This window comes from Cervus elaphus, chromosome 33, assembly GCF_910594005.1.
Source record: "Cervus elaphus chromosome 33, mCerEla1.1, whole genome shotgun sequence".
Classification (NCBI taxonomy): Eukaryota; Metazoa; Chordata; class Mammalia; order Artiodactyla; family Cervidae; genus Cervus; species Cervus elaphus.
This window is the reverse complement of record NC_057847.1, coordinates 61,075,571-61,092,583: the sequence shown is the minus strand read 5'-3', so window position 1 is coordinate 61,092,583 and position 17,013 is coordinate 61,075,571. Positions and strand designations below refer to the sequence as shown.

The window sequence follows — 17,013 nt, the reverse complement described above, 5'->3', positions numbered from 1 at the left end:
GGTGTTTTCACAGCTCTTTCTGTCTCTTCTGAGCTATTTTTCTACCTTTTCCCCCTAAATCAAAGCTGTTTTCCTAAATGGAACCTAAGGCGTACACTGTCATGTAGATATCAAATAAAATTGCCATCTTAAGCAAAGTTGATTAGAATATTTCATTTAGCTTTGAAATAACATATAACAGAAACTAAGATTTAATTAAGAATTATGATAGAGAACTCAAATTTCTCCCATGATTGCATACTGTTATTATACATGGACTGATATATACATTTTAATTAATTGAGTAGGTGAAGTACAAGATGACAGTTGTTAATAAGTTCTTTATTCTTAAGTGAAGTGTGCCTTAAACATGGGTCTGCAGATCCTTTATGACTGAAACTTTTAGCAGAATAGCTACACAGGCTTCTATTACTAAGTCTATTTGTTTCTTCCCTCTAATCCCCATTTTGATCAGACTTTCTATAGAGATTGTTTAATGGAAGGGAAATCCAATGTCTAGTTAATTAATATAAATAACATATCTAGTACTACTTCTATTCAGATATCATTTGTCATTTCAAGACTGACATCTCTAGCTGTTTTTGTAAGTTTTTATAAAAGATATATAACTTGCTGAAAATGAAAAATTTTATAATAGCAAAAAATGTTTGTGTTCTAGGACAGGGCAAAGTATTAGGCTAGTCTGTTTTTTTAAAGTTATGTGGAATAAAATGATGATCCTGGTTTCTTCCCTCAAAGCAAATATAAAGCATATTGGGGAAAAAACAATTCAGAGGATTGCAAAATCCACACAAATTTGTCCAAAAAAAGAAAAAAAAAAAACTTCACAAGTACAACAGTTTGGGGAAGGGAAGGGTGGGATATGATTAATGAAAACAGGATGGAAACAACTCAAGTAGGGGGAGTTTGAGGAGAGAAACCTCCTCAGTATGAAGAAAGATATGACCCAGGTTGATGATCAGAAAGAGGACTTTGAAATGAATCCTCTGTCTGAAGACTAGTTTACCCTCCCAGGGGATTTTCCAGGCATTTAAAGAAGGAAATAACTGCCAGGCATTTGTAATTATAAATAATGTGTGATAATTCTTTTGTCTCCTCAAAACCATAAAAGAAACTGAAGCCTTTATAATACTAGTGTTAAACACTAGTTTTAATATGCTACTTTTATGAACTAGAAAATTATCCAGGGAGTAAAAGGACTTCATTTGAGTGCAGATCCCAAAACTGTATTCTCACTGTGTATGTGCAAATGTATCAAAAACTGTCTATAAAATTTGAGAGTATGGATAAGATAAAGTACTTGTATGCCTGTTAGGACTTAAAGGAAACTTGTTCTAAACACTTAACTGATGTTTAAAACTTGTACACTTAAGTAGTACACACTAAAAATTAATCCCATGTTCAAAAATAATTTAGATAAATTCCATATGTGAAAACTATGCAAAGATGGCTTTGTCTGCAGGAGCTATTTCTAGCTTTTGCACTCGGGAAGGAAATGGGTAGCATTCCAAAGACATTGGTTTTGATGCTCAGAAGTGAATCCTGAGATTTAGTTATCAGAAATCAAATTTAACATGGCATGTATTCTGATGCAAAGAGGTTTTAGGTATCTATAATATATGTGGTTTAAACTTGAAAAACTTCACCCTAATCCATACTTGATATTTTAACATAATTGATCAAGATAGTAAATAATAAGCCCTCCCTCTCACTTGTAAGTCTATGAATGGCAAGGAAAAATGCAATTGTAAAAAATACTATCCTAAAGGAAATTGTCACTAGAGGCCTTTCTTTTCTAAAGCATACTTTTACTTAAAATTGTATTTGTGGAAAGTTGTCTGTGGATTTCATTATATTTTTGCTCTTATGTATTGCAGACCCCCCTTTGTGTGTGTGTGTATGTGTGTGTGTGTTATTTGTTGACATTTGTTGAAGTTATCCACATTTTCTTAATTCATCTGAAAATAAATTGTCAGGAATTTTCATTATTTAAGAAATATTCCCTAGCTTCTATTATTTATGGCCGTTCTTCTATAGAAGAGCTCGCTATTTCTCTAAGCTGGAAATATGATCTAGTAGAGGTACACCCACTGAGGCTGTTATGTAAAGTTCAATTTTACTACTGGCCTTAGGTTATTGGTCTTCTTTCCAATTGGTTTTTAGGTCTCAATTTATCGTCCTATTTTTGGAACCAAAGTAATACTCTCTCATGTATTCACCCATAAGAAAAAGCTTAAAAAATATAACCAAATTATAGCAGTGAGAAAAGTTCATAACTTCAGTACCTGTGCATAAAGAAGATTCAGTATATGACAGATTGAGCCTAACATATAATTTGTAAAAATATTGAACTTTCTTAAGTGTGTGTATTATATGTACTTATTATACACACATATATGTATACATACACATATATGTATATTATGTGCAAGCTGTGTAAATGTTAGTATACCTGCATATATTTAGTCACTTTCCTCCTTTGTTTCATTTTAGAACATGGGGTCTTTCTGAGGGCAAGGCTGCCTTTCTGCTTTTGTAACTCATTCTAGCCCCTGGTACACCATCCAGTGAATTGTCAAATTATATTCATTGGATGCTTTATTTTCTCTCTGGATGAGTGGGTGGCTAGCTCTATAGAAAGAATAAAATATATATTAGAACTCTGGTCTCTTAAGCTGTGATTTGCCATTCGAATTCTCAAAAAAACTTGAGCTCTTCAGGAAGAAATAAGAACTCCAAATTGTCCTTAAGAGTCATTCATGATTTGCCTGAAAAATCCTGTGTTTGTATCTCCATTGAAATTTAACTCAGTGATATAAATGAAAGAGTTGATATTATGTACACAAACTCATAAACTGCTCTGAGTCAGTTTGTGAAATCGATATTTATAATCTCTCATAAAAGGCCTCCCTTTTAAACTAAAACTTATCAACATGATAGCTCTTTCTCTAGAAGCACCAAAGTGACAGCTATGCTTTGATGGTTTTCTGCTAAGTGTATTTGTGATGCTAAATAGCTCCAGCATGCAGCTTACCCAAAGCTTTCATTTAGCTAGAAAACTTCTAAATAGTTTATTGAATTATCAGGTCAGTTGCCTGATGTCCTTGACTCTATTGTGCAAAATCAAATAGATAATATATTTAAATTTTTTACAATCTATAATGTAGTGAGTGGATTTAAGTGTACTTATACTGTATCTTTTTGCTGTACTTTTTCTTTTGTAATTCTGCTTAATAGAAGATTAAATTTGAGAACATTAAAGTTCCATTGGGTTGACATTTCCCTTTATGAATTCTTTATACAATTGAAAGCAAGGCAGGGGCAGGAAATTCATGTTGTTTATATGTTGCAAATCTATGTGTTCAGTGCACATGAGCAGAAATCTTACATTGGGATTCATTACCTATACTTCTTAAAAAATCTATCTGTTTAAACACATTTTTGAAAGAGTTTTGATTATGTTTGCATGTGAATGAGAGGATATAAATTAAATGAATGTTTTCTAGAAACCATTTCTATTTTAAAGGTGTGTCTTTACCCCAAAGAGAAGTGGCCGAAATTTGTAAATGATGAGTATAATTCATTTTATTTTTCATAGCTAGGTAATACTATTTTAAAGAATACTTTCTTTCCAAAGGTAAACAGTTGTATTTTAGCAAGAGCATTTCTCCCTTAGAAGGCAACTTTGGATGAGAAAAGTTTTCCATAGAGAAGTAGCTTATGCTCATTTTAATATTGCTTCATTAATTATTAGTAACATGTTGGGATGTGGAAAGAGGATAACTGTCATTCAATCTGAATGTTTGTTTACCCAGAAAAATATGGCTACATTTAACGCTTAGTTTGATTTAGCTGATTTTGGCCTCTTGGTTCCTTTGGACCTGCCCAACTTCCACTCATCGTAACCTAGTCCAAATCATTCTTGGCAGAGTTCTGCTCACTCTGGAATTGGCAGGAGCCCCAGACCGTAGTGGAGCAAGAAGTCATCTTCTTGAGCATTAACATGGAAGGCCCACACTTATCCATGATCAAGTACATTCAGGTGTACTGTTCTTGCCTAGGGAGGTAGGGGTTGGTGATTGATTACACCTTTGAGGAGAACTTGTTTAATTATGAAATATCATAGGTCACAAAAGTAAGAGATGCAGCATGATTTATTCCTTAGGGTTACTTGGGAGGATTTAATAAAGACAGATACTGCTAAAACATTTCACCTCTCCCTGACATAGTAATTATTATAGCAAAGCCCAAGTACATGTCACCCCATCTCATAGGCAGAGTGAAATGATTCCTGAAGGCTGGTGTTCATCCGTTCATATCCTTCATGGCTGTCTGCCAGCCCAAATGCTGTGCTTTCTACTCGTGACAAACCACTAGCTAAGCTGAGTAGAGCTTGCAGGAGAAGCAATCAATCTTTCATTTTTGTTCTTGCCCTGTGGTCATTTCCAAGCAAAAACAAGAAAAAATCATTTTTTCCTTCTCAAGAGCTTCCTCTCCCCCTTACACTTGTATCTACATATACCCTACTGTTGATCATTCCAGAAGGACTGCCCCTCAGACTTGTTGAAATCTTAAGCAACTTTGATCATGTTTCTTGAGAACTGCCAGTGTCACTCATGAGAAGCAATTGTCCTCTACATATTGTCCACTCTCTTGCATTTTACTGTGTTTTTTAATACTGGGCATTGCCGCTCTGCACATACACAAACTCATTTTTAGTTTTCAATGCAAGAGATTCCTATGTACCTCTAGGTAGTTCTCTACTAAGTTGGCTTGGCAAATTTCCCTAATGCTGTTGCTGGACAGGGTTTCCAGAATTGGCAGGAGATAGTTATAAAATCGTGAAATGGGCAAATTTTGTCAAATTTTGTCTTTGGAACCCTTTCCAATGTGCTGTTATACCTCATATTATTCCTAGTCCCTTAACTCCTGAAGTTCTGAAACATTATATTAGGTAATATTAGCCTCACATTGGAGAAAGCAATGGCAACGCACTCCAGTACTCTTGCCTGGAGAATCCCAGGGACAGAGGGGCCTGGTGGGCTGCCGTCTATGGGGTCGCACAGAGTCGGACATGCCTGAAGCAACTTAGCAGCAGCAGCAGCAGCCTCACATCACCTATATTGGAAATTTTGCAAAACTGTCTTCTTAACCAAGTACTCAGGTAGACGTGCTTAGGTACTTTTCTAGAAAAAAGTATTGGCAGAATCTACTTTTCAGATCTTTCCTGAATCATCCTACCTTTTAAGTTTTAAATGCAAGTTGTAAACTTCCCTCCTCCTGTCATGCATCTGATTTGAAGAGCTGACCCATTAGAAAAGACTCTGATGCTGGGAAAAACTGAAGGCAGGAGGAGAAGGGGACAGCAGAGGACAAGGTGATTCAGTGGCATCACTGACTCAATGGACACGAGTTTGAGCGAGGTCCAGGAGATGATGAAGGACAGGGAAGCCTGGTAAGCTGCAGTCCATGGGTCTCAAAGAGTCAGACATGACTGAGCAACTGAACAGCAAAAACAACATGACTTAAGAGTCAAGATAAAAATAGTCTCCCTGAGAAGCTTATCTAAATCTTTTGGAATATAGAGTTTGCTTCATAACCCTTACTGATCATGAGAGTAGAAAAATCACCATGGGTGGAGGAAAAGTTGGTATAAAACAGTTTCCCAGACCCCAGCTCTGCAAACTGTGGTCAGCACAAGAGTAAGTTCCATAAGGCATATTCATTTACAAAGCTTTGTCTTTGCTCCTTTTTCTGATCAGGCACATTGATGACCACTGCTGAATTGAGAATCTTGTCACTGAGGTGATAATTTTTTGCTGAAGTCAGCTCTGGAAAAGATTTTCCCTGCAGTTGACCTAGCATGCCCTTTCTAATATCAACGGTGAACACAACCACTAGTTCTTTTCTACTCCAAGCAAATTTGAGAGTATTCTCCCATTTCATAGAGGAATAGACTAGGGCTTAGAGGGGATGCAGAGAAGGCAATGGCACCCCACTCCAGTACTCTTGCCTGGAAAAATCCCATGGACAGAGGGGCCTGGTAGGCTGCAGTCCATGGGGTCGCTAAGAGTCGGACATGACTGAGAGACTTCACTTTCACTTTTCACTTTCATACATTGGAGAAGAACATGGCAACCCACTCCAGTGTTCTTGCCTGGAGAATCCCAGGGACGGGGGAGCCTGGTGGGCTGCCATCTATGGGGCCGCACAGAGTCAGACACAACTGAAGCGACTTAGCAGCAGCAGCAGTAGAGGGGATGATTACTTGCTCAGGTTGACCCACTGATGTGTGAGGCGAACGTGATAACTACTGCACTATCGAAACGATGTATATAAGGTGTTAAAAGTCATTCAGGTCTGCGGTCAAGTGCTACCCTGCCCCATTCTAGCTGTGAGAACATGAGAAAATTATTTATCCTTACTAAATCTCAGTAAGGTTAATTAACCTTGCTGAGTTTCAGTTTCATAATTTGCCAGATGAGTATAACAATAACAGCTGCCTTTTAAGATTATTGTGTTAATTAATATAAAATGAAAATATACATAAACTTCCTGTTATGTTGTTTGGCAAAGACTTAAGTACTTGATAAATTTTAGGATTTTGTTTTCTTGGTCTCTGACACATAATTTCTGTTTCCAGTTCAGTTTTTTTTCACCTATATTATTTAATATTTCATTTTTTCCTAGTGGGAAAAAGGGATGTAACTGATTACATATTTGTAACTAATTTCCTATGAACTTGAGGTTCTTTGGATCTTTATTTATATAAATGTTATTAAGGTGTGTAACAGAAAGATAAACAAATCAATGTGAGTAGAGCTCCATGACTTTTCACAAAGTGAATCTTCCCATTCAGTTACCACCCACATCAAGAAGTAATACTTTATCAATATCTTTCTTGCCCCCTTTTGAACTCTAGCTCCTTCTCTACCATCTTCTTCTCACCAAATGGAACTATTATTCAGACTTCTAACAGGATAAATTAGTTTTATAATTTTTAAAGAAACTTTACATAATGGATTCTGTACTATGTACTCTTTTTCTGTCTGCCTTTTTCTCTTCTGCATATTTGTGAGATTTGTCCATGTTGTGATGGATAGCAATAATTTTGTTCATTTCCAGCTTTATGTAGTGTCCTTGTGTGTATCCCATTATTAGATTGTATACCACATTTTAATCTGTTTTCATTAATGGATGGACATTTGGATTATTTCCAATTTAGGGTTATTACAAAGAACATTGTTGCAGCCTTTCTTGCACATGTCTTTGGTGCTCACATGTGTGCGTTTCTATTGGGCACAGACCTAAAAGTAGAATCCCTAGGTCATATGCTATGCATATATACAACTTTAGTTAGATAATTGGCACTTCATTTTAACTTATACACTGCCACAGATCATTCTGAATATAGGTAGCACATAATTCTAGATAATAACTTGAAATATGACCTGTCTGACATCATGTAAAAAGGTGTGAAAGCCATATGGATGTATTAAGTATTTATCTCATCACCTTCCATATCATAGCACATCAGTGATTGCTATCTCCTACTACATATACATCTCTTCCCAAAGAGAACAAATGTGTCAGCACTGCCTTCTTGCTGCCATACCCATCATGCTTCCTCTGCTTCTTTCTTGTTATCTTCAGAACAAAACACAAACTATATGATAGAGTTTATAAGCCGTTTCATGATCTTGCCCCAACCATGTTCTATGAGCCCAGAGTCATGGTGAAATCAGCAAGGCCCTCAGGCCAGGGAAGCTGCTGCTGAGTCAAGAGCAAGGGGTCACTTCTGTCTTTCTATCCACTCATCAGCCCTCATACAGGCTTTTTCATAAACAGTGAGAATTTAACATTCTCAAGATGATCCTATAAATCAGTTGATTGGTATCTACTATAATCTCTTTTAACAGACACTGCCTTTAAATTGCGAATTACCAAACATTCTTAATAAAATTAGATTGCCTGTATCACCTTTACCCTAGAACTACTTATCAGATCCCTCTACGTTGGATTAAAATCAAGCTTTGCTCCCATTTTTTGGGTTGGCCAAAAAGTTCACTTGGGCTTTTCTGTACAGAAAACCTCAAATGAACTTTTTGGCCGAACCAATAAATAAAGATTGCCCAAGGCAAACTGGAGTCGTTTCCTTCCCTGAAGAGGAATATTTCTCTTTGATGACAAGGCAAGGGTCACCTGTGCTGAAAGCAAGTATGAAAGCAATTGCAAAGTCTACCTCCACAGGGTGGCCCTGGACAGCGGAAGTGTTGTCCATAGCCAGCTTCCACGCTAACAGACACCAGTCTTGTCATCCTTAGAACTGAAGGTAAATTAGTATGAATAGCAGTCTCAGGCAAGAACTGAGAACTGAACCAAACTCTCCAATGCTCTGTATATCAAATAGGGGCCAGCAGGGGCCATGTGTCATAAACTAGGATGGCAGCAACACAGAGTGAAAATTGCTGTTTCTTTTCTGCATCTTTAAAACAAGGGAAAACAACTATATTAAAGTCATTGTAGGTTCAAAATTTTAAATTTTATTTGAAAGGAAAACTTGATACTAGCCTAAATGTATTTTTCTACTTTTAAATCTTTGCTCAAATTTAGCTTCTAAATATAACCTACCTGAGCATGTATTTTGACTTACAATGGGGTTATGCCCAGATACACACACTGAGAGTTGAAAACATCTTAAGTTGAAAATGCATTTAATTCGTTTAACCTGTCAAACGTCATCGATTAGCCTCATCTACTTTAAAAGTGCTCAGAACAAGTGCTTACATTAGCCTACAGCATTTTTTAATGAAGTGTTGAATATCTTATGTAGTTTACTGAATTCTATAATCAAAGGGGGAAAAAGAAAACCAGAATCATTGTCTCTGTCAGAATGGTTGTGATTGTATTGGATGTTTATCCGTGTGATCACTTGGTTGACGGGGACTGCTGCCCCCTACCCCGTCCAGCACCATAAGAAAGTATGTACCATGTATTGCTAGCCCCTGGCTTCCCCAGTGGCTCAAGCAGTAAAGAATATTCCTGCAATACAGGAGACACAGGTTCAATCCCTGGGTCAGGGAGATGCCCTGGAGGAGGAAATGACAGCCCACTCCAGTATTCTTGCTGGGAAATCCCATGGACAGGGGCGGCTGGTGGGCTACAGTTCATGGGGATTGCAAAGAGTCAGACACGACCGAGTATACAAGCAAGCAAACCCAGGAAAAGGTCAAAGTTCAAAATTTGAAGTATGATTTCTACTGAGTGCATGTTGCTTGTGCACCATTGTAAAGTAAAAAATTTGCAAGTTGAGGACCCTCTGTGCTGTATTCTGCCTCCCCCACCATCCTCACGTCTCCCATTCACATTTACTTGACTCTTTTGCCCTACTAGTTGGTTTCCTTATTTATTCTTTATTTTTCAGCTGTCTCTTCACACCACCCCCAAAACAGATATACTGCCCAGTTTTCGATGAACACCTTGAGAGCTGATGACAGTGTTGTGTTAGGTTAGATTCTCCCAGAAGCAGAGCCTGAGATAGGATTTGTGAACAAAAATTGTGTTTATCAAGTGCAGGTCACACCATTAGAGTAAAATAAGTGCTACAAGGAAGGGAAGAAACAATATGGTACCCGTGTAATAAAGCCAGGTACATGGTGGCCACTGAAGCCTAAACTTGTGGAGAACTCTGGGGGACTATGCAAAATCCATGCCCAGGTTTGATCAGACCTGAAAGGCCAGGAAACTGGGGTATTCATATGGAAATTTCTGAGAGTGCTTCACTAAGAAGAATGTTCAGTCTATGCCTTTCAGGTTAAGTATGGGCATTCTGTTTTGGAAAAAGCTCATAGGCTTCTCTGATGGCTCAGACAGTAAAGAATTTGCCTGCAATGTGGGAGACCTGGGTTCAATCCCTGGGTTGGGAGGAACCCCTGGAGGAGGGCGTGGTAACCCACTCCAGTATTCTTGCCTGGAGAATCCCCATGAACAGAGGAAGGAGCCTGGCAGGCTGCAGTCCATGGGGTCACAAAGAGTTGGACACTGCTGAGCGACTGAACACACACATAGGCACTGAGATCCAGATACTGGCAGTTGGAATTTGGCCTGGGTGCAGTGAAAGGTTGCTCTTTTTGGTGTTATCCCTCTGTGATTTTAAAGTAGTAAGGTGCATTGAAGTTGCTTTGTTAATATATTTTTTACTGGGGTTTGTATGTTGTCTGTGTAATTCATGCCATAACCAAAAGTTCACTTTTTTTCCAATAAAAGTACACTTTACTACAGCCCAGTGGCCAGTTGAATGTGTATTTTGAGTGGTTTGCATTTGGAGTAAACATAGATTTATCATCACCTGGCTGTGCAGTCTGATTTGGTCTCACCTGAAACTGATCCCATGCCCTTTGTGGATGCTGGACCAAAGCGATGGGAAAGAGGAACTCTGGGTACAGAGAGCAAAACATGTCCCTATTCATGAGCTGCTGCTGCTTCTGCTAAGTCGCTTCAGTCATGTCTGACTCTGTGCGACCCCATAGACAGCAGCCCACCAGGCTCCCCCGTCCCTGGGATTCTCCAGGCAAGAACACTGGAGTGGGTTGCCATTTCCTTCTCCAATGCACGAAAGTGAAAAATGAAAGTGAAGTCACTCAGTCATGTCCGACTCTTAGTGACCCCGTGGACTGCAGCCCACCAGGCTCCTCCACCCATGAGATTTTCCAGGCAAGAGTACTGGAGTTGGGGTGCCATTGCCTTCTCCAAAAACATGTCCCTATTCATGAGCTAGAAAGATAATTTAAATGGCTTCAGAAACATCTTCCATATATCCTTCTCTTCTCCTTCTGGTGCCTCAGTTGAGTTCAGTCGCTCAGTCATGTCCAACTCTGTGGCCTCATGGAGTGCAGCACGCCAGGCTTCCCTCTCATCACCAACTCCTGGAACTTACTCAGACTCATGTCCATCGAGTTGGTGATGCCTACAGTGTATTATATCCCTACACCTATTTAGGTGCCTACAGGGTAACTACATCCCTTTCTCTATGGCTGCTACCAAGTTTTGTTGGGCTGAAAATAGCTCTAAGAGAAGGCCAAGTAGGTAGGATGTGAGGCTCTTAGGCAGCATTCTCCATGCCTGAGAAAAGAGTGTCTGACTGACCAGTACTAAGAAATTCCAGGACAATCATATATGAGAATAGCTCAAGTTAGGAAGAAACCTGAAAATACCTGGTCTCCTACTTCTCAATCATGGCTGCACATATGATTTACTGGGGAAGTGTTACATTCCTGCCCTACACTCAGACCAACTAAATCAGAAATTTTGCTGGTGGGATCCAACGGTCTGTTTTTTTTTAACATCCTCAGGTAATTCTAATGTAGAGTTAGGGCTGAGAACTACTGTGGAATGAAACCCCACCCTCTTGTGAAAGAGGTAACTGGGGCTCAGGAAGGTGACTTGTCACCTAATTACCGACTAGAACAGGGGCACTACCTGTCTATTGTTCAAAGACTGCCTGTCTTTGAATACCTATTATATCCAAATGAACGCAAGTGCAGTAAGAAATGTCAGTGATGCGAATGTGTTCTTTACGTGTTATTCATTAAGGAAAACAAGTAAGTAAGGGACACTCTGACCTCATCCTGAAATACACACCCCCACTGTGCTCGCCCACATGGTGACTGTCCCTACCCACTAAAGGCAAATGGCCTTTACCATGAGCAAGTGACCTCTTTGAGATTAACTGAACATGTGGTCTTTTCCTGTGTGAGGGAACTTACCTGGAAGCTGGGCAAATACCTCTGAATAGGTGGAAACATATATCACATGGATCCATGGTTTGGAGTGGTATGATAAGAAGGTAGATATATTTTGCTTTGTACTCCTCAACAAGTATCACATGTGAATTCTCATGCTGTATAATTAGGGACATTGGGAAGAGACATATAAACTTTCGATGTGGCAGGTACAATCATATAAGTGCATGATGTGGACAGGGACTTCTAAGAAATAGTAATTTATTAATGAGCCATGGTAGCTTTCAAAAAGAGAAGAGGTAAAAATAAAAATGAATTTAGAGTAATTATAAATACTTTGGAAGATAACTTTAATTCTCTGCACCTGTGCCGTTATTCATTCATTCAGCATATGCGTCTCTAGAATGACAAGCCAGGAGGAGTTTGCTATTCTGCTGTTCAGTCCCTCAGTCATCTCTGACTCCTTTGCGACTTCATGGACTGTAGCCCACCAGGCTCCTCTATCCATGGGATTTCCCAGGCAGGAATACTGGAGTGAGTTGCCATTTCCTCCTCCAATTTCTACTCTGTTGTGCCACAAGTTTCCACTGGGAGCTTGCATTCCTGGAAACTCAAGAGAGAGGCTGCATGGGTTGAAAATATAGATGGTCAGGCCATAGATGCTTTCCATTTTGAAAAATACATAAAACCAACATGGATTCAATCAGAAAAATTTCCTGCTTCTCCTCTGTTATTAGGATGCTTTGCAACTAACCAAAGCTTCCATCCAAACTGGCTGAAACAATAAGGAAATGCGTTACCTCATATAACAAGAAACCCAGCGGTCTTGTGGGCTCCAGGGTTGATTGTTTCTGTGGCTCAGCAATGCCATCAAGGACATAGTGTTTTTTTCAGTTTCTCTGCTTTTTCATCATCAGTGTTGGCATGAAGTCAGCTGAAGAATGAAAGATAAACCTCAGGATGACAGCACAATCAGCAGTGTCAGGCATAGCCTCCTGATGCAACAATGACTAGAAGAATAAGAATTCTCTCTAGAGAATCTTAAAACCAGTAAAGTTTTCCAGAGCCTCCTTCACTCCCCTAAAGGACTATAAGTCACATCTCAGTCATTGAAGTTGGATATTGACAGAGCTTGCCAAAATTCAAACTTCTGATTCAGTTGGTCTGGTTGCTGTTGTCATTTTAGTCGCTCAGTCATGTCTGACTCTTTTGCAACCCATGGACTGTAGCCTGCCAGGCTCCTCTGTCCATGGGATTTCCCAGGCAAGAATACTGGAGTGAGTAGTCATTCCCTCCTCCAGGGGATCTTCCTGACCCAAGGATAGAACCTGCATTGCAAGAGGATTCTTTACCCCTGAACTACCAGGCAAGGCCAGTAGGTCTGTGGGGAAGGGAAAAAAAGCTGTAATTTTAACAGGATCCCAGGTGGTGGCAACCCTTTTTGGGGCTGTTTATCAGTAATTTCAAGTCATGTTGGAATTATGCACATAACAGGAAGAGTTCAAAAGAACTCTAATGAAGGAAACCAAGGGCAATATCTTCTTTAGATTCCTGCAGAACATTCCAATCCAAGAAAACCTTCTATAGACTATTCAATGTTGCAACACCATTTGGTAATGAGAGTGACAATAGCAGATGGTAAGAATAAGTAGAGCTGAATATCATTTTGTATGAGGTGAAATAAGAGCCCATATTTATAGAACAGAAATCTCAGTGAAAGTGTTCATTTAAAGAGATTTATATATTTAGATTGAGATCTATAGCTGCTTTAAAACATTTTAACAGCCCCTGAGGGATGATACATTCAGAATAGGTACAGGTAGTATCTTAGAAAATGCAAAACAATGAGACATCAGACACTTAGAGTGTGGTTTAATATGTGCATATCCATGTAGTTATTTGTAATCTTTTTTGTTTGTCTACCTGTCCCATTTCACCCTGAGACTTTGGCTTCTACAAAGTAGATATTGTTTTCTATTGCCATCATAATTGTTCCAAGACTGAGCACTCACAACAGTGTCACTAAATTCCATGTGCTCTCCTAACAACAAAAAGGAAAACAAGGAAAGAAAAATATTTTAGAAGCAAATGGATTTTTTATATGTGTGTAGAATATCTTATTTTTATTTTTGGCTGCATCAGGTCTTAGTTGCCGCAGGAGGGCAGTTCATTGTGGTGCGTGGGCTGCTCTCTCATTGCAGCATGCGGGCTCTCAGTTGTGGAGCATGGGCTCAGGAATTGGCCCAGGGCACCTGGAATCTTAGTTCCCCAACCAGGAATCGAACCCACATCCCCTGATTGGAAGGCAGATTCTTAACCACGGGACCACACAGGGAAGTCCCTGTGTGTAGGATTTCTGACATGGTGAAAGTGTAACACCCCTTGCTTTGAATAAATTATGAGTCATTGGAGGGTAGGCTAACTGCAGTAGACTTGGTGTTTGTTTCCACCCAGTGTATATATTTTGATCCCTGATTCCTAATGTGATAGAGCATTTGGAGATGGGGCTTTGGAAGGTGGTTAGGTCGTAAGGGTGGAGCGCTCTTGAATGGAATTTGTGCACTTATAAAAATTATCTTGGGAGCTCCCTAGACCCTTTATCCAAGTGAGCAAGCAGAAAAGATGTCTGTCTGTGGACCAGGAGGTGGGCTTCTCCAGACACTGAACTTGTTACCACCTTGATCTTGGACTCTTAGCCACCAAAACTGTGAGAAATCAATCTCTGCTGTTTAAAAGTCACCCAGCCTATGGTATACAACCCAAACTAAGATAGTGGTGCATGTATATTTAGATACTTTATGTTCAGATTCCATTTTTAGTCTTATGTTTACTGCCCTTATGGCTTCTTTATGGCGTTTGAATTTATCACTCAGAAGTAGCAACTAGACAAATAGAAGCAATCCCTGAGCTCTAGAGTAATAAGGGAAGTTTAGTGCAGTCATTTTGCTCTATCAGTATGGTTCATTCTTCTCTTTTTGGTTAAAAGAAATTGCAAAAACTGAATTGCCAACTGTGTCTACTTTTTAAAAAATGGTGATTTTTCTACATGTAGTGACTGAAGAAATGTCTATATGAATGACCAATTCAGTAAAGTACAAGGAAGAGAATCCACAAACATGGAACATTTGGTGACCTGAATATGGACCTATCTGCATTCTACTTTTTTTTTCTCCTTGTAATTATAGGCATTGGAATTAAAACTCTCCATGTCTAGGAAACCGAACCAGAAAGATAGTTGAGTTAAAATGTTGAATAATTCTGGGGAAACAACTGGTCAAGTTAGCTATTTAATGTTAAATAAGAATAGCAAAGAACTAAGAGGAACTGAAACAGCTTTGGAATGTAAAAGTGAAATATGCACATCTTGAACTCAATATATGATAGTCTTTGCATGAATTATTGCCTGTCATTTGAAATGCACATTAATCAAAACTATAGAAAAATCTGTTCTGGCTTATTACTTAATTAAAAGTAAGTTATGAGCATTTTCAATCTTTATGTAATTTATATCATTTGCAAGTCATGAATTTCCCATGATTCTGTTGGCCTTAATCAGAAGAAAAAAATAAATAAAACTATTGCTGTACTTAAGTACAATCTCTGTACTTTTTTTTTTTCTACTTTCTAGCAGATGCTACACAAGCTATCACAGCTGGTGAAAATTGATATTCAAAAGAATAAAACATGGCAGTGAAAAAGATTAATTTTCTGTACTTAATGCCCTTGATTCTTGAAAACTTTAAACTTTCTTCACCGCCAGACCAGTGGTTTCATTGTCTGGTTGGCAGTGGGCAGATGATAATGTTCTGCTCTATTTTACTTTATGATGAACCAAAGAGAACCGGTTGTTTTTCTAATGAGTTTGTAAGAGATGCTTCAGTGCTGACACGTGAGCTGCATCCCTTGGACTGCCATGATGGGGAAGTGAAAAGCAGTTTTAACAACTTGCTAAAATTATCACCATTAGAGTGAAAGAAGCACTAAAATATATATACCAGATGTTTAAAATGGTTAGATTTGGGAGAAAACATACAATTAATTTACATTTTAGTGCTAAATACAAATTTTAATTTATTCTGATTAACTACTTTATAGCCCATCTAGAATACCATTTGAAGGAGTTATGGAAAGGCTATAAACGAAGTCATAATCAAGAGATGACACTTTATTGGCATAGAGGCAGAAGAGTTTTTGCTCAGAAGGGTTCAGGTTTCACTTGCCCAGAATCTGTTATTGAATAACAGACTTGGAATCAATATGGAAAGCAGATTAATACACTTAATTACAATTTGTGCCAAAGTTTAAAACCTCCACAGACCAAGTAAATTGTTCTAACCTACGTGCACATATTTTAACCTTGCCATAGTCAAGTCACCCTGCAAAAGCATAAACAGAGTTCTTGATAAGACTTATTACAGAGTAGACTGGTTAGGTGAAAACATGGTTGAACTCCAAAGCTTTCTCATAGATGAAAACTCATTTTAAAATATGAATGCTGTTGAGAGCATGTGTTCAGTGGTCCTAATATAATGCCTGGCTTTGTATGAGGCATTCGCTAAGTACTGTCTATTTCCATCATTATTAATCATGAGTCTGGTGAGGATTCTGGGAGAAGGCTTTTGGAAACTTTCTTCAAGCCCAGATATTATAACCTCATGGTCCATTGGCAAGCTCTAGATGTCAAAGTGTTCTTTGTGCTGTTCAGGGTTTGCTACCAGATGTTAATACTTTTGATTAGTTGTCAAGTTTTAAAAAATGGAAAAACTTGCATTAAAATTTGGATTTCTAAAATCTTTGGAAACATCAGAAACTCTGACCAACTTTCTGAATCTGAGAATACCTGTCCTCTTTAGAGAGAATGTATTAGCATAATGCCTACCTTCCTTCTCTCTGCCCACAGAGCTCTCCTATGCCTAGGCCAATATCCAGGTTCATCCCTAAGTATCTGTGAGCCAGGGAGAGAGCACAAAAAGATATCCACATTTCCTCCATTTCCATAATTAAGTTACAAACTAATGTGAAAAGAGTTCCTATGAAATACGTTTTTTTTTGTTGTTGTTTTTAATCATCCTACCTTACCAAATGGGCTTCCCATGTGGCTCAGCTGGTAAAGAATACACCTGCAATGCAGGAGACCTGGGTTCAATCCTTGGGTTGGGAAGATCCCCTGGAGAAGGGTAAGGCTACTCACTCCAATATTCTGGCCTGGAGAATTCCATGGACTGTATAGTCCATGGGGTCGCAGAGTAGGACACTACTGAGTGACTTTCAG

At 38.7% G+C, this 17,013-nt stretch overlaps 1 protein-coding gene across 1 annotated transcript in view; it reads left to right on the top strand.

Annotated features, from left to right (window-relative positions):
- THSD7B (thrombospondin type 1 domain containing 7B) overlaps window positions 1–17,013 on the top strand; it is a 989,572-nt gene that overhangs the window by 759,063 nt on the left and 213,496 nt on the right. The window lies entirely within an intron of this gene.